Genomic DNA, 24,325 nt, shown 5'->3' with positions numbered 1-24,325 from the left:
GCTGGTTGGCTTGTGCCATGGGAAGACTCCCCCCACCCACCCATCCACTCACACTCTGCAACTGCAAAATAAGCCATGAAAAATCAGGAATGGGGGATTTTAACCTGAAAATTCTCATCTCTTCCTTTGCTCCCAGAACACAAGAGAGAGCTTGGGGCAATTTTCATTTAAAAAAAATATCTTTATTCATTTTAAAGCTAACAATAAGTGCAACATATTATACAGGCATTTTACACTTTAAACAGCATTTAAATTCAATCAAATTATATTTCATAACAAATACATGTCTCTTCCCCCCCTTTTATACACACAAAAATTGCAATCAACAATAAATTAAATTAAAAGTATTTCCCCACCCACCCTGGATGTGTATAATCAAAGGGCAAAATCAATAATAATAATAATAATAACAACTTTATTTTTGTATACTGCAATACCACAAACAGTTCAGAGTGGTTTACAATGTAAGAGACTGTACATATACAGCGAAGATACAATGTCAGGGAATGTATTATGCAGTTGAGAGTAAATTACAATGCAGGGGACTGTACATATTTAGCATAGGTATTAATACAGCAGAAAACAAAGCAGAATTACAGTGCAGGAATCTGTACTTCTACAGCAGCGATATTTATACAGTGAAAATACAGTGCGAGAGACTTAAAAAGAGTAGGATACAGTGCAAGAGATTGGATAATGCAGTTGTAGCGGTTTACTATACAAAGATAAATCTATATATATATATATATATATATATATAAAATCGGAGGTATGTGTGTGTGTATGTGTGTATGTGCCGCGATCACGCAAAAACGGCTTGACCGATTTGAACGAAACTTGGTATGCAGATCCCTCACTACCTGGGATGATATGTTCTGGGGGTCTCGCGGCCCACCTGCACACGTGGGCGGAGCTACAAACAGAAAATCAGATTTCACCCATTCATGTCAATGGAAAAAATGTAAAAAGCTGCCAACGCAAAAACGGCTTGCTTGATTTGAACGAAACTTGGTATGCAGATCCCTCACTACCTGGGGTGATATGTTCTGGGGGTCTCACGGCCCACCTGCACACGTGGGCGGAGCTACAAACAGAAAATCAGATTTCACCCATTCAAGTCAATAGAAAAAATGTAAAAAGCTGCCAACGCAAAAACGGCTTGCCCGATTTGAACGAAACTTGCTATGCTGATCCCTCACTACCTGGGGTGATATGTTCTGTGGGTCTCGCAGCCCACCTGCACACGTGGGCGGAGCTACAAACAGAAAATCTGATTTCACCCATTCAAGTCAATGGAAAAAATGTAAAAAGCTGTGGGACCGATTTGAACGAAACTTGGTATGCAGATCCCTCACTACCTGGGGTGATATGTTCTGGGGGTCTCGCGGCCCACCTGCACACGTGGGCGGAGCTACAAACAGAAAATCATATTTCACCCATTCAAGTCAATGGAAAAAATGTAAAAAGCTGTGGGACCGATTTGAACGCAAATTTTATTTATTTATTTATTTATTTAGATTTTTATCCCGTCCTCCCAGTAGCTCAGAACGGTCTACAAGTGAACATACACAATGGAGGGTAATTAGACATATAAGAAGTGCAACAGGTTTGAATGATTGGATTTACAAGACTGAGATGTGATTTAAATACAGGCAATACAGCAATTTAAGAGTAGAGTTCAAATATAAGTAGTTTAGTTTAAGTACAGTTATGTGAGATTAGGTAGTTGTATAGTTTAAGTACAGTTATGTGGGATTAGGTACAGTTTGTCAGAGGATAGACTAAGAGACGACTGTACTGAAATTTAGGGAGAAGATAGGAGAGAGGGGAGCTTAAGGGGGGGGAGAGACAGAGGTGATCTTTAGTTGAAGAGGAGGGTCTTTACCAATTTGCGGAATGTTAATAGTGAGTTCTGTTGTCTGAGTTGGGGAGGGAGTTGGTTCCAGAGGTGTGGAATGAAGTGGCTGTAGGATCGTTTGCGGGCAGTTTCTGTGAGGAGGGACCTTCCGGGGGGGGGGTGCATAGGCGTATCTCCGATTTTGAGCGGAGGGTGCGAGTGGGGTTGTAGATGGGAAGCTTGGATTTTATGTAGGAGGGGGTGGTGGAATGAATTCTCTTGTGGGCAATTGCCAGGGCCTTGAAAGCACAGCGCTGGCTAATTGGGAGCCAGTGTTCAGCACGGAGTGCTGGGGAGATGGGATCGTGGTAGTTGAGGTTGTGTAGGAGGCGGATGGCTGCATTTTGGACCCGTTGGATGCGTTTGAGATTATTTTTGGTTAGTCCATTAAATAGGGAGTTACAATAATCCATTCTGGAGAGGACATATGCGTAGAGGAGTTGGGTGAGGTCAGGTGTGGAGATGTAGGGTTTGATCCTTTTCAGTTGGCGAAGGTAGTAGAAGGAGGTGGAGATTACTTGGGATATGTGGGCAGATAGGGATAGGTGTCCGTCTATTGGTATGCAGATCCCTCACTACCTGGGGTGATATGTTCTGGGGGTCTCGCGGCCCACCTGCACACGTGGGCGGAGCTACAAACAGAAAATCAGATTTCACCCATTCATGTCAATGGAAAAAATGTAAAAAGCTGCCATTCTCACAGTAATTCCAACTACCTGGGGTGATATGTCCTGGGGGTCTCGCGGCCCACCTGCACATGTGGGCGGAGCTACAAACAGAACATCAGATTTCACCCATTCATGTCAATGGAAAAAATGTAAACAGCTGCCATTCTCACAGTAAATCTAAAACGGCTTGACCGATTTGAACGAAACTTGGTATGCAGATCCCTCACTAACTGGGGTGTTATGTTCTGGGGGTCTCTTCACCCAAGAATTTATATGTTCTTGCTCCTGGAGGTGAAACTAAAAATGTTGTTTATAATCAAGTTTTGTGTTAGTTGTATTGTATTCATTTTGTCAAATATTTCACATTATAATTTGAATATTGTACTTTTTATAAAGCTGTAAAAAAATAATTTCATTCACCACTATAAAGTATCTTTATTTGAATCCATTTACAGTGTTATTGCTATAATTAAATACCCGTGCAACGCCGGGGCATCAGCTAGTGCTATATATAATAAATAGCTGTGAGTGAAGATAATAACTTAGGGCCTGTTTTACAAAGCTGCGTGACAACAGCCTCGACTCCTTTTAAATCTCTATGGGCTTTGGGGCCGTTACCACACTGCAGCCACTAGCGCGACTTTGTAAAACAGGCCCTTAATTTTCAAAAATGGCAACACTCCTAAAATAGATTACAAAAACATTATTGTCTGATTTATTCCAAATTGCTAATATGCTTCAATAGATAACTTCATTATTCATTCAAATCTTGAAAATTTCTTAAATTCTTCTATTCTTCAATTGACCTCAGAGCTACACTCGAATTATCTATTTCATGTATATTTTGAGTATACTGTAGAGAGCCTCCTCATCGGTCAAATTTATGCATTTTATAAATATCAGTATCATGCCAGTAAGCACTTATCTTAGTTAGCAGCAAATATAAGGAGGAAAAATGGCTGACTCGAATATAAGACGGGGGCTTAATATTCAAGTGCCATGCCCTGCCAGGATCTGCACCAGTATTCTCTCCCTCACACCCTCCCCTGCCAGGCTCTGCACTCAGCCCCCCTCCCTGCCAGGTTCTGCACCTAGCCCCCTTCCCTCCCTGCCCTGCAAGGCTATGCAGCTAGCCCCCCTCACTACTTGCCAGGCTCTGCACCACTGCATCCTGTCCCCCCTCCCTGCTAGGCTCTGCACCATGTCCCATCTTCTCTTCCACCTCTGGTGGTCTAGTGGTAGGCCAGGCCGATGCAAATCATTTTTTTTACCCCCCCCACCCCCGCTTACCTTTTCTGCTACTCCCTCCCCCGGTACCTTTTTAGCTATCCCAGGTGGTCCAGCGATGTATGGGCAGGACCGCGCTCCTGCCCTGTGCACCTCCTTCGACTCGCCAACTGGGACACACAGGCACGCAGGAGCAAGCTTCTCGAGCTCCTGTGAGGCCTTGCATTGCTAGCAGAATAAGTTCTCGAGGGACCTGGCAGCAGCCATTCTACTAGCAGTGCAGGGCCGCGCGGGAGCTTGAAAAGCTCTCTCCTGTGTGCCTGTGTGCCGCGAGCCCCAAACAGTGAGTCGGAGCACCTCCTTCAACTCACCCATACACCGCTGGACCAACAGGGATAACTAAAAAGGTTCTGGGAGGGAGGGGGGTTAAAAAATGATTTGCATCAGCCGGGCCAGGAAGGATCTCTCCTTTCCCAGCTTTCAGAGGCCTGCATCAATTTGGGGGGGGGGGGGGGGGGGCGGTGATGACCCGAATATAGGACGAGCCTCCCATTTTTGGGCCCAAAAATCTCATCCTATATTCGAGTATATACGGTAATTTATATCCTGCAATACCTTACAGTTGAGAGCGGTTTACATCACAAAAAACTGCCAAGCATAGCGAAGGTACATACATGAACACATGCCTGAAATACATTATTACATTACATTAGGGATTTCTATTCCGCCATTACCTTGCAGTTCAAGGCGGATTACAAAAGAATTATCCAAGATGTATTACAACAAGAACTTACAAAAAAAAAAAAAAATTGGTCATTTTCAAAAAGAGTAAGAAATGGGTAAGGTTATTTGTTTGGGGTAGTTGGCTTTAGTGAGAGGTGGAGTTTGAGATTTGCGGTATTATTTCTTTTTTCAGAGTTTTCTTGAAGAGTATGGTCTTTATTTCTTTTCTAAAAGTCTTGTAGTCAAGGGATGCCGTCAGTAGATTGGCGATTTGGTTGTCTAGTTTGGCTGCTTGAGTGGCCAGGAGGCCATCATATAGTTTTTTCCGTTTGACCTCCTTAATTGGGGGGTATGAGAATGGGGTGTGAGTTTTCCTATGTCTGGTTGCGGTGTTGTGGATGAGGCGGTTATTCAGGTAGTTTGGACTATCTCCGTATAAAGTCTTAAATAGTAGGCAGTAGAATTTAAATTGTATTCTTGCTGGGATTGGAAGCCAGTGCGATTGGAGATATGCTTCTGTAATGTGATCATGTTTCTTTAATGAGTAGATGAGTCTTAGTGCTGTGTTTTGGATAGTTTGTAGTTGTTTGTTATGGTTGTAGGGCATGGGAGGTAGAGGATATTACAGTAGTCAAGTAGGCCTAGTGTTAAGGACTGAACTATGAGCTGGAATTGAGTTTTCTCGAAGAATTTCTGAACTTGTCTTAAGTTTCTCATGACTAAGAATGACTTTTATATTGTTTTATTGATTTGCGGTTGCATGGTGCAGCATCTGTCGATAGTTATTCCTAGCAGTTTTAGAGTGGTTTGTATGGGGTAGTTGATTGCGTTGATTTCAATGTTGGTTATGGTTGGTATTTTGTTGTTTTCTAGAAGGATGAATTTCGTTTTATCTGGGTTCAATTTCAGTTTGTGATCTTTCATCCAGGTTGCTATTGATTTTAGTGTTTGGTATATTGTGTTCGTCATGGAGAGTTCAGGTTGATCGAAGGGTATGAGAATGGTAATGTCATCGGCATAGCTGTAGGAGGTTATGCCTTGTTTGTCCAGGTGAGAGCTGAGGGAGGCTGTATAGAGATTGAAGAGAGTCGGGGATAGAGGGGATCCTTGGGGAACTCCACAGGGGTTTGACCAAGGTTCAGATTTTTGTTTGTCTGATTTTACTCTATAGGTTCTTGATTTAAGGAATCCTTCAAACCATGTGTATACTTTACCTGTGATACCTATTGTATCCAGGATTTGTAGTAGAATGTTATGGTCCACCAAGTCGAATGCAGCGGTAAGGTCTAGTTGTATGAGCATCATTTTTTTTTCCTGTACTGAGATGTTGTCTGGCTGTGTCCAATAGAGATCCTAGTAGTGTTTCTGTGCTGAAGTTGTTTCTGAAGCCGGATTGTGTGGATGGAGTATGTTATGGTTTTCTAGGTACTTGGAGAGGAATTTGGCAACTAGTCCTTCTATTATTTTGACGTAGAGTGGAATAGAGGCAATGGGTCTGTAGTTGGCTGTTTGGTCTACCGGTCCTTTGGGGTCTTTGAGGATCGGGGTGATGATGATTTCACTGAGGTTGGTAGAGTAGTGGCCGTTTATTAGCGAGATTTGTATCCAGTTTAGAAGAAGAGCGCGGAATTTTGTGCTGGATGTTTTTAGGAGATATGGTGGACAGTTGTTGAGGTCACAGGATGCATGGCTGTATTTTTTGTAGTATTTGTTGAATTTAGGCCATTGTATGTTGGGGAATTGAGACCATATTCTATCTGCTGCAGTAGAATCTCTATCTATGGGGAGAATTGTGAATTCGTTAGGATGGGTAGAGGTGTCATTGAGGGTAGCTCTTGCATTGGTAATTTTATTTTGGAAGTGTTCTGCTAATAGAGTGGCAGAGGGGGGTGGGGTAGTATTGTTAGTGGTCAGGTAGGGTTTGGTGTCGGTTAGGGTTTTTAGAATTTGGAATAGTTTTTTGGTGTCTTGGGTTTCAGTGCCTATTAGGTTGGTGTAGTGTGCTTTTCTCTTGTCCTTTAATTGTGATTTGTATTGTTTGTTGATTTTTTTCCAGGCGGATTTTGTATGATCCGAGTTCGATTTTCTCCATTTTCTCTCTAGTCGTCTACATTGTCTTTTGAGTTGTAGCAGTTCGGAGTCAAACCATTTATCTGATCTACTGCTGGGTCTGGATTTGGTTTGCAGTGGGGCTAAATCATCAAGGGTGTTGAAGCAAAGTCTTTCCCAATGTAAGATGAAGTCCTCGGGGTTGTTTTCTAGAATAGTTTCATCTATTTTAGACCAGAATATGGAGGGTTCAATGTGTTTGCGTGAGGTATATGTTATTTTATTGAGTTTTGTTATAGTTTTTTTGTTGTTTTTGGTCCAGTTGATGTTGAAAGTGTAGGTGTAGTGGTCTGACCAGATGGATCTGGACCATGTTCCGTTAGATGTATGAATTTCTGTTAAGGATGGTTGGTGGGTCATGAAGACTGCAATATCAAGTTGGTGGCCTTTTTCATGAGTTATTTGTGGATTTAGCATTTGGAAGGATAAGGCTTTGAGAAATGAGAGAAAGTTGTCTACTTGTTTGGATGATTGATCATCTAGGTGTAGATTTAGGTCTCCTAAGAGTAGGTTGTAGGTTGCTATTAGTGAGTTTTGGTATATGAAGTCTTCCACTTCGGTTCTTGCTAAAGACCAGTTTCCCGGTGCTATGTAGCAGAGCATGCAGTTTAGTGTGTCTTTTAGTGTGGTGCTTGAGAGTTGGCAAGCTTAAAGGTCCATGTTCGGGTTAGATGTTTTCTCAATTATATTAAGGGTTAGATCTTGTTTGAATAAGATTGCTAGGCCTCCGCCTCTTTTTTTTTCTCTGCAGACTACTGTAATTTTGTATCCTTGTGGGCAGACTTCAGTTATTCTGGGGTCTGAGTCGGAGGTTAGCCAGGTTTCTGTGAGGAAAAGACAGCCCAGGTTTTCTTGTGTTATCCAGGTTTTTATAAGCTCTGTTTTTGGACCTAGCGCTCTGATATTTAAGTAGGCACATTTGAGTGTGGGTTTCTCTGTGTTATAGTTGTGGGTTGTGTTTGGATATATAAGTGATTTGGTGTGCCGGTGTGGTTTAGTCTTAGTGTGTGTTGGTCTTCTTCCCCATGCTGTGGTAATGGAGTGTAGAGTGTTAGATTGTAGGTTTGAGTTTCTGTCACTTGATGTTCTCCTATTTTGGAAGAGAGATTTATTTATATCTGTAGCGGATGTGGGGAGAAGGTTATTTGCTGCTGTCTTCCCGCTGGTTAAAAGAAGGATTAACAGTATGAAGTGCTGGGCTCGTGAGGTTAGCTTCATTTTGGGTTTTTTTTATTTTTATTTTTTTTTGTTTGGTGGTTGGTGAAAGATGGTAGAAGGGTCTTTGGTGGTTTGGCTGCTGTTTTTCAGTTGGTTTTACGTTTGATAGTGTTATGGGGGTGGATCGTTTCTTGGTCGCTTCACAAAGGTGCTATGAGCGTCTTAGACAGCGTGCTGTTAGGCGCTGAATCTTTTATTGGTTCAGCATAGTCCCGTCGGGTGGGGAGGAGGGGCAGAGTGCGCTCCCACGCCGCAAGCCTCCCTGCCTGCTCCTGGGTCCAGCGATGTCGGCCAAAGTGAGATTCAAATAAAGCAAAAAGAAAGAGAGACAAACTAAAAACGGGTGCTGGGAAAGCCTCCCTGCCTGCTCCTGGGTCCAGCGATGTGACCAAAGTGAGTTTCAAATGAGAAACAAGAAGTAAACAGAAACACGGGTGCTGAGAGACTTCCTGAGCCTTCCAACTGGCTCAGTGTAGTCCCGTCGGGAGGGGGGAGGGGCGGAGTGCGCTCCCACGCCGGCAAGCCTCCCTGTCTGCTCCTGGGTCCAGCGATGTGGCCAAAGTGAGTTTCAAACGAGAAACAAGAAGTAAACAGAAACTAACAGAAACACGGGTGCTGAGAGACTTCCTGAGCCTTACAACTGGCTCAGTGTAGTCTCGTCGGGTGGGGGGAGAGGCGGAGTGCGCTCCCACGCCGGCAAGCCTCCTTGTTTAAAATAGTTTAAACAAATTTATCATATAGATGTTTGATATGTGTGTAGGTGCCATGAAAGGCCAGATGCCAAACTATAAAATGGCACACCACACATGAGACACAAAAGCTGCTACATTTTGGTGCAGCACTTCCTTATGGCTTACAGGGGCTGGGGCAAGGAGGGAAACCAAAAACATCTAAACCAGTGTTCTCAATGCAAGGCCTGGGGGCCAGGGCAGCCCTCATCATCCTGGCTTTTCTTCTGGTACTCTTTGCCTCTCTACATAAGCTCATGATAAAGGGGAAAGTGGATAGAAGGGAAAAAAAAACAACAACACATGCTTGAAGGACACGGCATTTCTCAATAAATGAAGAGAATGCATTTGGAAATGCCAATCTCTGAGACTACACACAATAAAAAATTTGAAGGCGGGCCGTTGGGGTAGATGTCACTGACACCTATTAGTCAGCAATGTTGTGGCCTCGCTTGGGAAGATATTTGGCAGCTCTCCTCTAGCTCCACCAATCCAAAGTAGCCCCACCTTAAAAATTTGTGAAGACCACCAATCTAAACTATTTGGGAAGCCAAGAAGATTCTAACTGTCTTTGAACAGTTTTAACCCTGCAACACTTAAGGCAAGAACAGAAGCAGCCAGGGCCTGATCCAGCATATGTCTGAAAAATCCACAATCGTACAACTCACCTAGGAATAAGCAGTGAATTTCCCCAAGCCATCTCAATAAAGGCCTATGAACTTCTCTTTTAGGAAACTATCATATGATACCATTTTATTTGGAACATCTATAAGGGCAAAAAATAACAAACTTTTGTTTATAATGACGGGGGGTTGCCATGCAGCTTATCTTAAAGAATTGGAAAAATTGGGACAGATTGAATTATTCATTCTGGTGGGAATCCCTATGTTATGTCTTTAAAATGGAAACGTTTATGGCCATTCAGAAGGGATATTATAAAAAAATTTATGGAAGTTTGGGAACCATTAACTAAATATTGTAAGGATTGATTTATTTATATAAATGAGGAAATCATACACATCCGGGGTGGGGGGAGGGGGATATGTTTTGGCACTGATTAAGAGGTATAGATAGGTTGTTTATAAGTATTTTTATGAATTGTTGTTCAATTGGGAAAAGGGGTGGGGGGAAATAAGTCTTGTCATTATTTCTATCAAGTTTATTGTGCTATAATGTTAATATTTTATGTAAATGCAGCATCTCTTGCGCACAATCATAGTTTTAAAAATAAATGAAGAATTAGAAAAAAAGGGAAATTATCCAAACCTTTTTTAAATCTTGCTAAGCATTCTCCAGCACTCCTGGATACAATACTTGCCATAAGTGCAGCAGATTCCCCCATGAGACAGACATGAGGAAGCCACTACCTGCCCTGGATTGGTAGCATGGAATGTTGCTACTCTTTCGTTCTGGTGACCTGGATTGGCCACCGTGAGGACAGGATACTGGGCTAGATGGACCACTGGTTTTACCCAGTAAGGCTATTCTTATGTTAAGAATTTAAACCCCTTCTCCACTTTTAAGACATTGACAGTAAACTGTCAATCAGCCGCTAGACTGAAATCTCCCCTAGCAATCGATATACCAGAAAACCAGCAGTTTAAGAGCCAAGTTCACAATAAAGGACCTTAAGTAGGTGTTTAGTGCATACGTGCTAGAAAGGAGCTTTCATTCATACAAGAAGCCCAATGTTATAACCATCTGTCTAGCTCAGTGGTCTCAAACTCGCGGCCCGCCAGGTACTATTTTGAGGCCCTCTGTATGTTTATCATAATCACAAAAGTAAAATAAAACAGTTTTTTGATCACGTGTCTCTTTAGCTATAAATGACAATATTATTATTAAGACTTAGCCAAAAGGAAAGATTTATAAACTATGAAGAGTTTTACCTCATGCAAAATTGTCATTTCTTTAACACATTTACTATTTTTTCGGAGGCCCTCCAAGTACCTACAAATCCAAAATGTGGCCCTGCAAAGGGTTTGAGTTTGAGACCACTGGTCTAGCTGGATCCTGTAGGACTGTTTCTGTCTCAAAGGGCAAACCATTAGGAAGCAGAATGGCTACCCCACATTGTCAGCTCACTTAACACTACCCTACCCATTTACATCTTAATTTTGCATGCTCCTTATCTGTCAAATAGATCTGCAAAAATGCAATTTGCGCTCTGAACTACTTGAGCAGGGTCATGTTCTTTTTATGCAACTCAGCCACATTCAGCGTGACTATGGCAACATTACTCATAATCCCAGTCATTGGTTTAGCCCACCACAGTTCAGTCACTTTGATGTTCCACCACACATACTTCATGCATTTCATCTGCCACAGATAATGTCCGGGCAATGAGGGAAAAGTCAGTATATGACAGGGTCACCTTCCAACAAAGTAGTGTTTTATTTCAGGGGAGTTCTCACCCTCACATAACCATTACAGCACAATGGGAGACCAGACAACCCAAAAACCACAGCCCCGCACCTTAACCAATACGTGTACAGCAAGTCTACTTCATAGTGGAGCCAGCAGCAGCCACTGCAATAGTGACGCTCTTCTCCCCAGCTTTCTGAACTGAAGCTGTGGGAAAAAATAAAAAGGGCTTCTTATGCTGCCAAGGCTTCTTTTCCCAAGAAGCAATTGCAAGGCAGAGTGCTCTGGTTTTGAACTGTGTAGAAGGGTCCGAGATACAAGAATGCAATAGTTAGCAGAAAATTGCAAAGACCTGCTAAAAAAGCCACATGTGATTTTTCTTAACCAGTCAGCTCGTATGCCAAGGGTCAGTAAAGGATGCCAAGGAATTTTTAATCTTCTATGCTGTGCACACAAGACATGCCACAACAGCCTCAGACTCCAATGCAAGTTAACACAAACTGAGGGTTTACACATGAGGATAATTAATGGAAAGGTTTCAAAAATTAAGTTTTAAAATCTGTTTGTATACCTGGAAGGGGGTGGGGAGTTTGGTTTGACATATTCATTGGCACCTAAAAATGTCATACTTAAAACTATTACAGGCAGAGGAGGTTTCTCGTCGCTCTACCTTTTGCAGCCATTGCTACAGGATACCTACATCAAGATTGCCATTATTTCTCAAGCTGAGGCTAATGCAGCAAAAACCCTCTTCACTGGAAGAGCCAAGACAATTGCTAGACAAAATGGCTAGCACTCTAGGCAAGAAATGAGGTCCCCCTCAAAGACATAGCCAGCCTGGAGGTGTCTCCCTACTATGATGTGGTCAGCAGGACAATCAAATTAATTCTGCTCCCTCACACTCTCTGTTAACTGGTCTTCCGCCACACTCTTCCCCCAGTACACATCCTCTTCTAGCCAGTCTGCATCCCATCTGTTTTTCCCACCAGTCAGTCTCCACCAACCCTGTCCCCACCCTATCCCTCCAAGCCAGCTCTCCCCTCAGTTTGCTAACCCTCTTCTGCCTTCTTCTAGAGGCTTGTTGCCAGTTCTACTTCTGGAACAGCTGTTCTGGTCTCCTCCAGCTCTGTAAGGCTCTGTTTGAGCTATGCAGTGTCCAAATTCCAGTGCTGTTTTCACAAAGCCCTGCGAGAATGGTGCGGGAGTTAAGAGTCATGCATTAATGAGCTGAAAATCACACACAGCAGGTGTGCTGGGGATGACACCAGCAGCAAGTGTGGGAACTGGGGGAAAGAGTCAAGAAACCATAACTAGGGATGATAGGAAGTATCACTGGTTCTTCAGGCCATAAAATGAAGACCACCACCCTATATTCTCACAGTAAATGTCTCCTAAAGCTGCTATGGTCACCTGCATTTTTAGACTTTCAATGCAACCTCTGAAAAAAAAAAAATGTTATTTCAAATGCATAGTCCCCCTGTCCCCTTTCCTAACTAGGCCTCTGCTGTTCTAGAGCTTCTACAGTATTCTATTTTCTCTAGAATTTATAAACTGCTAAATCCCAATAGATTCAAAGCGATGTTACCGCTGTAAATCTGTATTAACACTGCAATCAGAATTACTTCGGATGCAGAAACAAAAATTTTACCAATCCATGGGATTGGTAAAAAGTCTTGTTCTCCTTGTAAAAACGGTCCTTTGCTCCAATTCCTGATCTCTCCACGGGCCTGTCATCTCTTTTTAGCTGCTTATAACTTACATGCTACAGCAGTGGTAGCAAGTCACATAGGCCAGCTTGGTGGTCTTCTTTCTGTAGTGCAGCCCCTTCTAATGCAACTTCCTGTTTAGTGGTCAAAACAGGAAGTTGCAGTAGAGATGCTGCAGAAGGCAGGCCACAGAGCTGGCCTTTGTGACTCGTTGCCACTGCAGAAGCATGTAAGTTACAAGCAGGGCAGAAAGATGACAGGCCTGTGGGGAGGAGGACAGGAAGGGAGAGAGGAGCTGGCTGGACCCATGGGAGAGGGAGAGAAAGAAAAGAGATGCCACACTGCCTCCTTGATATGCAAATCTCTCTTATGCATATTCATTGTGGACATCCTCTATCCTTGAGAAACTCCAGCCAGTCAGGTTTTGAGGATAACCACAATGTGGTTATCTGCATACAAGGAAGCAGTGTATGCACATCCACCTCATGAATATTCATAAAGGATAGACTCAAAACCTGACTGGCAGAGATTTCCTCAGGACAGTTTTAGAATCACTGGTGTAAGGTGGCATGTAATACGCTCTCTCCATTCATTGTGTACGCAGTATAGTGGCACATTGCACTAGTTATCTTTTTAAAGGGGATGGAACTCCTCTCGTATGAGGCAAGACTAAAACGGTTAGGGCTCTTCAGTTGGAAAAGAGACGGCTGAGGGGAGATATGACTGAAGTCTAAAATATCCTGAGTGGAGTAGAACGGGTACAAGTGGATCGATTTTTCACTCTGTCAAAAATTACAAAGACTAGAGGACACTCGAAGTTACAGGGAAATACTTTTAAAACCAATTGGAGGAAATTTTTTTCACTCAGAGAATAGTTAAGCTCTGGATCTCGTTGCCAGAGGATTTGGTAAGAGCAGATAGCGTAGCTGGTTTTAAGAAAGGTTTGGATAAGTTCCTGGAGGAAAAGTCCATAGTCTGTTATTGAGAAAGACATGGGGGAAGCCATTGCTTGCCCTGTATTGGAATCATGGAATATTGCTACTCCTTGGGTTTTGGCCAGGTACTAGTGACCTGGATTGGCCACTGTGAGAACGGGCTACTGAGCTTGATGGACCATTGGTCTGACCTCGTAAGGCTATTCTTATGTTCCCCTTCCTATCCAAATATCGATTCTCAAGACTGGAATAATCCCAAGAGCTGGGTCACAAGGGTGCCTAAAATATGACAAGTTCCAAACTTATACTTGATCATTATTAAAATCATTTGGCACCTAAGTTTCCTAAATCTGCTCCCAGCTCTGCCCCTTCTTCATCAGTGAGGAATGTGTTTTCCCATAAGCAAGTGTATGAAATTCCTTCCTCAAATGGACTCTGGTAATTCTCTTTTCATGTTTTCCAATTCCTTTTGGTTTAGTGCTCTGCATATGGATCAGGCTTAATTTGTCTCTCAAAGAGTTATTTTGCTGCCCACAGAAGTTCAGAATTAATTTACTGAGCCAGTGCAGTTGGCTGGCATGTGGCCGTTTCACAGACACTGACATTTTAAAATTCTTTAGTGCATTTGTCTCTTTGCGTGAGTTGACAAGAGAAGAGCCTGTGTGGAGGGAAAAGTCATCTGGTTTCCGTTCTCTGCTGGAAATGTTTTGCTTTCCATATGTAGCTGTACAGATTTTTAGCTTGGGTAATTTGCCCACCGTTTCCCAATCTTTTTATGGCTGCATGATCTAAATAAGATTGTGTGACCCACCTATCACCCCCCCTAGAAATTCAGAATGATGTACCTACAGAAGAGTCCATCTAGGTCATGGCTGCAAAATGGAAGGTTTTGTGACCTTATTTGGGGTCCCAACCCATAGCGTGGGAAGCTCTGCTTTAGCCAAAGTTTTCTAGCAGGAGAAATGAATAGCATGTCTTTCTTTGCCACCTGATAACTACCCCTCCTTTCTTTTAGGACACTAAAACTATCATTCTGGGTTAGATCTTTTTTTTCTATATTGTCAAATCCCATAGGTGCCAGCTTTGTAGGCACAATGGGTGTGTGAGTTCTCCAAATTGAGCAGATTCTTTCCCTGTGTCTAGGAAAGGGTAATAAAGAATATAAGAACTTAATAATAGCCTTACTGGGTCAGACCAATGACTCATCAAGCCCAATAGCCCAGTCTCATGATGGCCAATCCAGATCACTAGTACCTGGCCAAAGCCCAAAGAGTAGCAATAGTCCATGCCACCGATCCAGGGCAAGCAGTGGTTTCCCCCTTGTCTTTCTCAATAACAGATTATGGACTTTTCATCCAGGAAATTGTCCAAACCCTTATGTTAAATTAGCAATCATCAGTTCTGAATAGTTGCCACCTATGCCAGAGGTTGACCAGATAATTGTGTCATCTAAACTGATCTGTTTTTTACCCCTTAGTAATACAGTCTTCACAGAATTTTGAAGCTTGAAATTCAGAGGTTAAAACAGATTGATTTGGCCTGCCTTTTACCAACAACTCCTTCCATACTTGGATTGTAGTGCTGCACGATTCAGCGAAGTGAATCGATTCATTGTTCGAAAAAAATCAGACTCACCAATTCAGTGACCAATACCCCTCTCCACACACCCCCACCCCCTCCCCCCGGTGAGACTCACCATACTTCCTAAAGCAGCAGCAGTGGCGATGTCGGATCTGCAGAGGCAACACTCTGAATGGGCTGCTTGTGACCTGCCCTGCTGGGGCCTTCCCTCCGCCATGTCACCGATGAAACAGCACAGGAAAGCCCTGGCAGGGCAGGCCACAATCAGCTTGTTCACAGCACCGTCTCTTCAAGGCTGACCACCAGCACGCTGCTACTACTTTGAGAGGCCCAGAGGTATGTCAGGTCTCATGGTGGGAGGGTCGGTGGAAAGCTGCTGCACATGGAGGGAGAGAGATGAAACAAAGAGGTAGAAAAGGGTGAGAGGGAGAAATCCTGCACATGGTGGAGGGCAGGGAGAAATGTTGGAGATAGGGTGGAGGGCAAAGAGAGATGGTGCATGGGGAGAAAAAGAAATGTTGCACATAATGGAGGGGAGGAAGGGAAAGATCCTGCATGGAAGGGAACAGTGTATCCTGCCAGAGCTGGTATTAGACAGCAAGTATAAGCTAGGACCTAAGAGAGAGGAAAAGTCTTTTTTGTTTATTCCACAGTGCTGGCATGGGATTTGAGAGAGCAAAGGGGGATGGGGTGGGTGGATAGGCTACAAAATAAACCGTCAGGATGTTGGGAAAAAAACCAAAAAGGTGCCCAATTGAGCATGAAAAGAAAAATCAAAAAATTTTTTCCATGAATCAGGCAGGCACTACTGGATTGTATAAAATCTCATGTTTGGAATACGAAGACTACACACTTGACTCTGGAAATTCCTGCTGGTGGAAAAAGATGACCTCCCTCTCCCACTAACAATGTAAAGCATGGCTTTAATTTTAATTTTGAAATGTCCACTTTTCCTAAATGACGAACAAGAGGCGAGTCTTAGTGGCAAGGAAAGTATCACAAACAAATTAATGAGAAAAATTCAACTCATACAAAATACTGCTACTAAACTGATTTGTGGCTCTAAGAAATTTGAGAGAGCTACTCCATTCGTGATAAAACTACACTGGCTTCCTTTTGAGGTGAGTGTAATGCTCCAGGTGGCATGCTTTGCACATAAAAAAAAATGTATGGTTCAATATGCTGGTTTACAATTAAAAATTAGATTAATAAAAAGGAGAGCTGCAATAATAAACAGGATAGAGAAATAAGGGCAGCATCACTCAAAGGAAAACCAAAATTAAGAGAGGTCAACTTTTACTGCAATTCAATGAGAAGAGAACGCAGCCCACAAACATCACTGAATGCATCTTAACAGCTGCTTTGAATTTAGGGAACCAAAGCTAAAAATGGAGCACGGATGAAGTGGGTTCTATAGGGCTGAGGCTCAGCAGTAGAAGGCCAACTGCCTTGTGGGGATCCAATCTTGTACATAAGATTTGCCGCTGCTGGGTCAGACCAGTGGTCCATGATGCCCAGCAGTCTGCTCGCGCGGCAACCCTTAGGTCAAAGACCAGTGCCCTATTTGAGTCTAGTCTTACTTGCGTATGTTCTGTTTCAATAGGAACTTATCCAACCTTGTCTTGAATCCCTGAAGGGTGCTTTCCCCTATAACAGCCTCCGGGAGAGCGTTCCAGACCTCCATCACTCTCTGGGTGAAGAAGAACTTCCTTACGTTTGTATGGAACTTTTCCATTCTAACTTTAGCGTGTGCCCTTTCGTTCTCTTCACCTTTGAGAGGGTGAATAATCTCTGTCTCTACTAAGTCAATTCCTTTCAATATCTTGAATGTATCGATCATGTCCCCTCTCAGTCTTCTCCTTTCAAGGGAGAAGAGGTCCAGTTTCTCTAGCCTCTCATTGTACAGCAACTCCCCCAGTCCCTTAACCATTTTTGTCTCTCTTCTCTGGAAACTTTCGAGTAGTACTATGTCCTTTTTCATGTACGGTGACCAGTGTTGGACACAGTATTCAAGGTGGGGGGCGTACCATGGCCCGGTATAACGGCATGATAACCTTTTCAGATCTGTTCGTGATCCCCTTCTTAATCACTCCTAGCATTCTGTTTGCCCTTTTCACTGCCGCCGCACATTGTGCGGATGGTTTCATTGACTTGTTTACAAGTACTCCCAAGTCTCTTTCCTGGGGGCTCTCTCCGAGTATAGCACCGGACATCCTGTATTCGTGCATATGATTTTTGTTACTGACATGCATCACCTTGCACTTAGCCACGTTGAACCTCATTTGCCATTTCGCAGCCCATTCCTCAAGCGTATTTATGTCTCTTTGTAGGTCTTAGCAATCCTTCTGTGTCTTCACTACTCTGAATAACTTTGTATCATCCACAAATTTAATCACCTCACTCGTCGTGCCAATTTCTAGGTCGTTTATAAATATGTTGAAGAGCACAGGCCCGAGCACCGAACCCTGCGGCACTCCACTCGTGACGCTCTTCCAGTCCTAGTATTGTCCATTCACCCCACTCTGTTTCCTATCCGCCAACCAGTTTTTAATCCACGTGAGTATATCACCCTCGATTCCACGGTTCACAATTATTTGAAGTAGAAGTTCATGCGGAACCTTGTCGAACGCCTTCTGAAAATCTAGATATACAATGTCAACCGGGTCACCCTTGTCTATCTGCCCATTTACTCCTTCGAAGAAGTGCAGTAAGTTTGTCAAGCAAGATCTTCCTTTCCTGAAGCCATGCTGGCTGGTCCTTATCAGTCTGTGTCCATCAAGGTGATCGATGATGTGGTCCTTTATCAGTGCCTCTACCATCTTTCCCGGTGCCGAAATTAGACTCACTGGTCTGTAGTTTCCCGGATCTCCCTTCAAAACTTTATTGAAGATTAGCATAACATTCGCCACTTTCCAGTCTTCCAGAATCTTTCTTGATTTGATCAACAGATTTGTCATTAGTTGGAGCAGTTCAGCTATAACCCCTTTCAGTTTCTTGATAACCCTCAGGTGGATGCTGTCCGGTCCCGGGGATTTATCGTTTTTAAGCCTATCAATTTGTCTGCATACCTCCTCAAGACTTACCGTAGTCCCTGTCCGTTTCCCGTCTTCATTTCCTGTGTATAGCCTGTTGGCTTCCATTATATTGGATATATCCTCTTCGGTACATACAGATGCAAAAACCGTGTTCAGTTTGTTGGCGATGGCTTTGTCCTCCTTTAATACTCCCTTTATTTCCTGGTCATCTAATGGCTCCATCGCTTCCTTCGCGGGTCGTTTCCCCTTAATAGCCTCATTGGCTATTTTTTCTTCGTAGTCTCTTATGGCCCCTCTTACTGCCTTGTGGCACTTGCTTTGATGTTGTTTGTGCTTTTTCCAGTTTTTATTCTTTTCCATTCCTTAAACAACGTCTTCTTGTCTCGCTTCCTTCACTGCTACGTTGAGCCACGCCGGTTCTTTGTTCTTCTTCCTTTTGGAACCCTTGTTGATATGCAGTATATATGAATTTTGCGCCTCTGTGACTGTGTCCTTAAAAAGGGACCATGCTTGCTCTAGCGTATTTACAGTGCTTATCCACTTCCTAATCTTCTTCCTCACCATGACTCTCATCCCTTTGTAGTTCCCTTTTCGGAAGTTCAGTGCCGTGGCCGTCGTTCTGGATAGATCAGTGTCTCTCAAACTTTCTTGAACCGAGGCACACTAAAGGTAATGGCCATGGCTCGAGGCGCGCGGACGTCGCCTTGATGACATCACGCATATGCGTGACATCATCACGTTGACGTCCACGCATGAGTAGAGGCCCTCCAGATAGGCCCTGAGATGCCAGTAGGGGGTGCCAGCAGGGAAGTGGGCCAGAGAGAAGGAGAGACACTGGCGCCAGCTGATTGCCTACAGTAGTGTTTCTCAACTACTTCAAGCTAAGTACCCGCTAAGTCTAACAAATATTAACTGAATACCCTAACCACAGACCTCCCTAGGCCCACCCAAGCGCTGCCCAAGATCCCAACCCATTTACTAATTGTAATGCAATTTTTTCCATTCATTTTTCATATACACAGCAGATATTTCAATCCTCTGAAGCAACCCACTCTACTCTAACACCTCTGGACATGTCCAGAAATCCTCTTCTGTAATCCACCTTGAACCGCAAAGTAATGGCGGAATAAAAATCACTAATGTAATGTAATATAAATTCTCAAAACTGACACATTTCAATCACTATATTGAAAATAAAATCATTTTACCTACCAGCAATCCTCTGCAGGCTGCTGTAATTAGCTTTAAAGGTGAGACCGGGAGGCCAGGGGGGAAACCGGAGGATGCTAGCAAGAAGGGGGAAACATTCAGGCCTTCGATGAATTGGGCAGCGCTAGCGCTGTACCGCGTAGGGTAGTCAGCAGGCAGGTGCCTCTCTTCCTCTTCAGTGTGCCGCGGCACACTTGGAATCTCAGGAGGCACACAGTTTGAGATACACTGTTGTAGATTATACCAAGGGTATATATAGTTGATGGTCATTTAAAGACTTAAGAAGTCGGGGCGGGGGGGGGGGGGGGGTAGAGAGGGCATATTGAATTATTGCAGCAAATAAATACGAAGGAATTCTTGTAGACAGAATTCTATGGGTGAGAGTCAGGACCTCGTGTTGACTATGAAAGGGGATTGGAAGCTAAATGATTCTAAATAATGAGAGGGCCGACATAGTACTCAAGAATTTTTTTGTACTCCAGAGAAATATCTTAATAATACCAGCGTACATCGCATTACAACAGTATAAACGAGACAGTAGTACTGTATAGCATAAACATGGTCTTTGTGAATTTTTATCTGAATAACAAACAGAATGAAATTATTGCAAAAGCCATGAAACAAAACCTAGCTAGTGCTGAAGTATATGGGCAAACAATGGTTCATGGTTGAAAATAATACCCACATGTGATACCAATTTGATTACAGAATCTGGAATATTGCATTCAATTCTGGTCTCCTTATCTCAAGAAAGATATAGTGGCGCTAGAAAAGGTTCAAAGAAGAGCGACCAAGATGGTAAAGGGGAAGGAACTCCTCTCGTATGAGGAAAGACTAAAACGGTTAGGGCTCTTCAGCTTGGAAAAGAGATGGCTGAGGGGAGATATGATTGAAGTCTACAAAATCCTGAGTGGAATAATTTTTCACTCCGTCAAAAATTACAAAGACTAGGGGACACTCGAAGTTACAGGGAAATACTTTTAAAACCGATAGGAGGAAATTTTTACACTCAGAGACTAGTTAAGCTCTGGAACGCGTTGCCTGAGGATGTGGTAAGAGCGGATAGCATAGCTGGTTTTAAGAAAGGTTTGGACAAGTTCCTGGAGGAAAAGTCCATAGTCTGTTATTGAGAAAGACATGGGGGAAGCCACTGCTTGTCCTGTATCAGTAGCATGGAATATTGCTACACCTTGGATTTTGGTCAGGTACTAGTGACCTGGATTGGCCACCGTGAGAACGGGCTACTGGGCTTGATGGACCATTGGTCTGACCCAGTAAGGCTATTCTTATGTCTTATGTTCTAAATCTTGAATTAAGGGTGAGAGTGACTACCAGTGACTCAAAAAGCAGTGATCTTGGATTGGTTGAGAATTAACTTGTTTTGTTGTAGCTAGGTAGATATACTGTCTAGTCTTGTTTGAAGGGAAGCAAAATCAGGCAGGAAAGAATCAGTATAACTGTTTTTACACCTAAGCAGCAATAGGACCAGCCGCCACTACCGGGAACCCTTTGCCACGATCCAGCCAGACATATAAGATCTTCCCCCAGCATTCCATTGGATAGATCAATCTACCTGCTTTTAAATATCAGCAGCAGTGGGAGAACAACTGCTTTTACACCTAAGCAGCATTGGGACCAACCGCAACTACCAAGAGCCCATAGACCAGATCATGACAGGAGTGTGAGCTCCACACCTCCTGCAGTCCGCTAGGAAGATCAACTGCTTTAACACCTAAGTAGCAGCAAGACCAGCTGCCTATAATAGGAGCCCTTGCCCCGATCCAACCAGGCATGTGAGCTCCTCCCCCTATATCCCGTTTAAGAGATCAATCTACCTGCTTTAAATATCAGCAGCAGTAGAAAAACAACTGCTTTTACATACAAGCATCAGCGAGACCTACCGCAACCACCAAGAGCCCACAGACCCGATCCTGCCAGGAGTGTGAACTCCTCCCCCTGCAGTCCATTGGAGAGATCAATCTGCCCGCTTTTAAATATCAGCAGCAGTGGAGATCAACTGCTTTTACACCTAAGCAGCAACGAGACCAGCCACAACCACCGAGAGCACACAGACCCGATCCTACCAAGAGTGTGAACTCTTCCCCCCATGCAATCCGCTAAGAAGATCGACTGTCGGCTCCGGGCGGCTTTCCCGCAGAGGAGAGAATCCTGCATTCACTGTGGGCCTCATCTGGGGCAGCCTCCTTGGAGCGGCTGGGGCACGGGCAGTGTGTCTGGGAGGGAATGCATGGATGGGAGAACATCGCAGGGGAGGAGACATAGGCATCCTGGGACTGTCTGCCAAGTCTCTTCCCTGAAGAAGCCCTTTCTGGAAACGTCAATCGCTCCTCCTAAACTTACTTGCTCCACTTCATCACTGACGCTGAAACCGTGGATTGAAGACAAAGTTTTATTTTATTTTTCTTTCCAGCTTATGATTTATCTTTAATCTTATCTATTGTTTTGCCTTTTGTCTTTGTTTTGTTCTATTTCTATCATTTAAATTTCTCCAGAATACTACTGTTCAACGGCTCCCCCTTCTGCTTCTATTCCTTTCTCTCCTCTCTTTCCTCTCTTCTACCTTCCAAAGTATTTAGATCAATGCTGTCTTGTTAAAATGTTTATTTTATTTTTATTTTTCCTCTAACTCTACTTTTCACTTCTCTATTACCCTCCAGGTACTTTAGTTAGATTGTGAGCCTTCGGGACAGTAAGGGAATTTTTCAAGTACCTTTCTTATTTCTAATCTTAATGTATATTTTCTGTAAACCGCTTAGAACCTAACGGATGTAGCGGTATATAAGAAATAAATTACATTACATTACATTACATATAATGGATGAGCAGGATATCGTTTGCATAATACTCTTAAGTCCAAGTTCTTGAACTAGAGTTGTTAAGGGCTAAGAAAGACATTAAAGTGTTTTAGGGGCATTGGAGAGGATGATGAGCTGCAAATGAGGCAGTGAAGGATCGACCAGTGAAGCACCATTCCAGTTCTGGCTACATCTGAAAGGCAAGTAAGCAATATAGAGTGATCTACCAGATCAAAGGCTGCTGATAGATCAAGTGAGGTCATGGTGAAGTTCAATAACTAATAATGTTAGAACAGTGTATGTGCTGTATCCTAGATGGAAACCCAATTGATAAGGGTGTTGGCTCCACTTTTGTACACAAATGAGCGTTCTCTCTTCTTACCAGCAGGTAGAGGTAGAGAAAACTGAATTCTATCAGTGACATCACCAGTATGACTGGGGTGCTCCCTGGAATAATCCAGTATTTTTCTTTACTTCTAGCAGATGGTGGGTTGTGCTGACAGTGTTCTTGGTCCCTGGTCTGGCTTCTCACTATGCTAGCCATAGCCGCACAGCATGACTGAGCCTAACAGATGCTCCTGGGGTTCTGGTCTCATACCTGGTTGAGCATAGAACTTGGCTCTGTAGCCCATAATCGCACTTCTTAGAGACACAGTGAGAATTTGGACCATCTACCTGTTTGGAGAAAGAAAATACTATGGGCTATGGTCGGACAGGACCTATATAGGACAGCTCATCTTCATGAGTTTTATCTTCACCTGCTGGTGGACGGACAAGTCTATCCCACTGGTCTGGAATAGTGAGGAGGACGCTATGGAAGAGTGATTGCTCAGGTGCTCAGCTTAGAGGGAACATAGCTCCCAGGTGTACATAATGGAAAAAAAGAAGATTTGACCTATACCAAAGACTAGTCTTAGAAGAGAGATGCCCCTCTGGTCCTGTCATTAAAAAAAGATCCCCCTCCCTCTATACCTCCTCAGCTGAACAAATAAGTTATATGTATGTAAACCAAACTAAACTGGATAGCCCTTATGGGATTGGAATGTTTCAGGTTTTCAACGAGACAGGCCATAGCTAGTACTCTGCCAGTGGAGTGAAGAAGTAGCCTAATATTACAGTGAGCTAAGATCCTGGGGAAACGGGCTTAATTCCCACTACAGCTCCTTGTGACCCTGGGCTAATCAGTTAACCCTCCATTGTCCCAGGCAAAAACACCTTAGATTGTGAGCCTACTAGGGACAGAGAAACTAAACACATAATGGGGCTGATTCTGTAAGCGGCAACTTATGTGGCAGGCACCTAGAAAAGTGGCGCCTGCCATGTGTCAATCACGGATAAGCGTCGCTTACAGAATCATGGCTGGCAAGGACCCTAGGAGCCAGAAATATGGACCATGGTTTTACAAGCTAAGCATATGACTAGTTCCAAATGCTTGGGCAAGGAGCAATATTGAAGATACAGGAGGCGTGCCAACCAATAGGACCATCTGTTAATCAGTTTCTCTATCTCCACCTGCTGGTAGATGTGTGCTATCCCACTGGTCTCTGGATTCATCTGCTGCTGTTGCTAAGGAGGTTTTATTTTAGGACATAGGGTCACAATATGAATTTGAAAAGAGGGATAAAATATGAGAATACTGGATAAAATATGAGAATACTTCCTTACCAAGAATAGATGCCTGAAATCACTTACTTATTTATTTATTTATTTAGATTTATATCCCGTCCTCCCAGTAGCTCAGAACGGTCTACAAGTAAACATACACAGTGGAAGTAATTAGACAAATAAGATGTACAATAGGTTTAGATGCTTGAACATACAAGACTGTGCAGTATTTATCAGAGTACAAACAATTTTTCAGAGTACAGACAATTTATCAGAGTACAGACTAAGAGAGGACTATACTGAAATTTAGGGAGAAGTTAAATAGGGGAGAGAAGAGAGAGGTGGGGTTTAAGGGGGGGTGTAGACTGAGGGAGACCTTTAGTTGAAGAGGAGGGTCTTTACCATTTTACGGAATGTCAATAAAGAGTTCTGTTGCCTGAGTTGGGGGGGGGAGTTGATTCCAGAGATGTGGGATGAAGTGGCTGTAGGATCGTTTGCGGGCAG

General features: G+C 43.4%; 1 protein-coding gene across 3 annotated transcripts in view; it reads right to left on the bottom strand.

Moving 5' to 3' along the window:
- PIK3R2 (phosphoinositide-3-kinase regulatory subunit 2) overlaps window positions 1-24,325 on the bottom strand; it is a 133,843-nt gene that overhangs the window by 86,129 nt on the left and 23,389 nt on the right. The gene's annotated exons all lie outside the window — the stretch shown is intronic.

This window comes from Geotrypetes seraphini, chromosome 8 (assembly GCF_902459505.1).
Source record: "Geotrypetes seraphini chromosome 8, aGeoSer1.1, whole genome shotgun sequence".
Classification (NCBI taxonomy): Eukaryota; Metazoa; Chordata; class Amphibia; order Gymnophiona; family Dermophiidae; genus Geotrypetes; species Geotrypetes seraphini.
The sequence above is the reverse complement of the archived record's forward strand: the minus strand, read 5'-3'. Positions and strand labels throughout refer to the sequence as shown.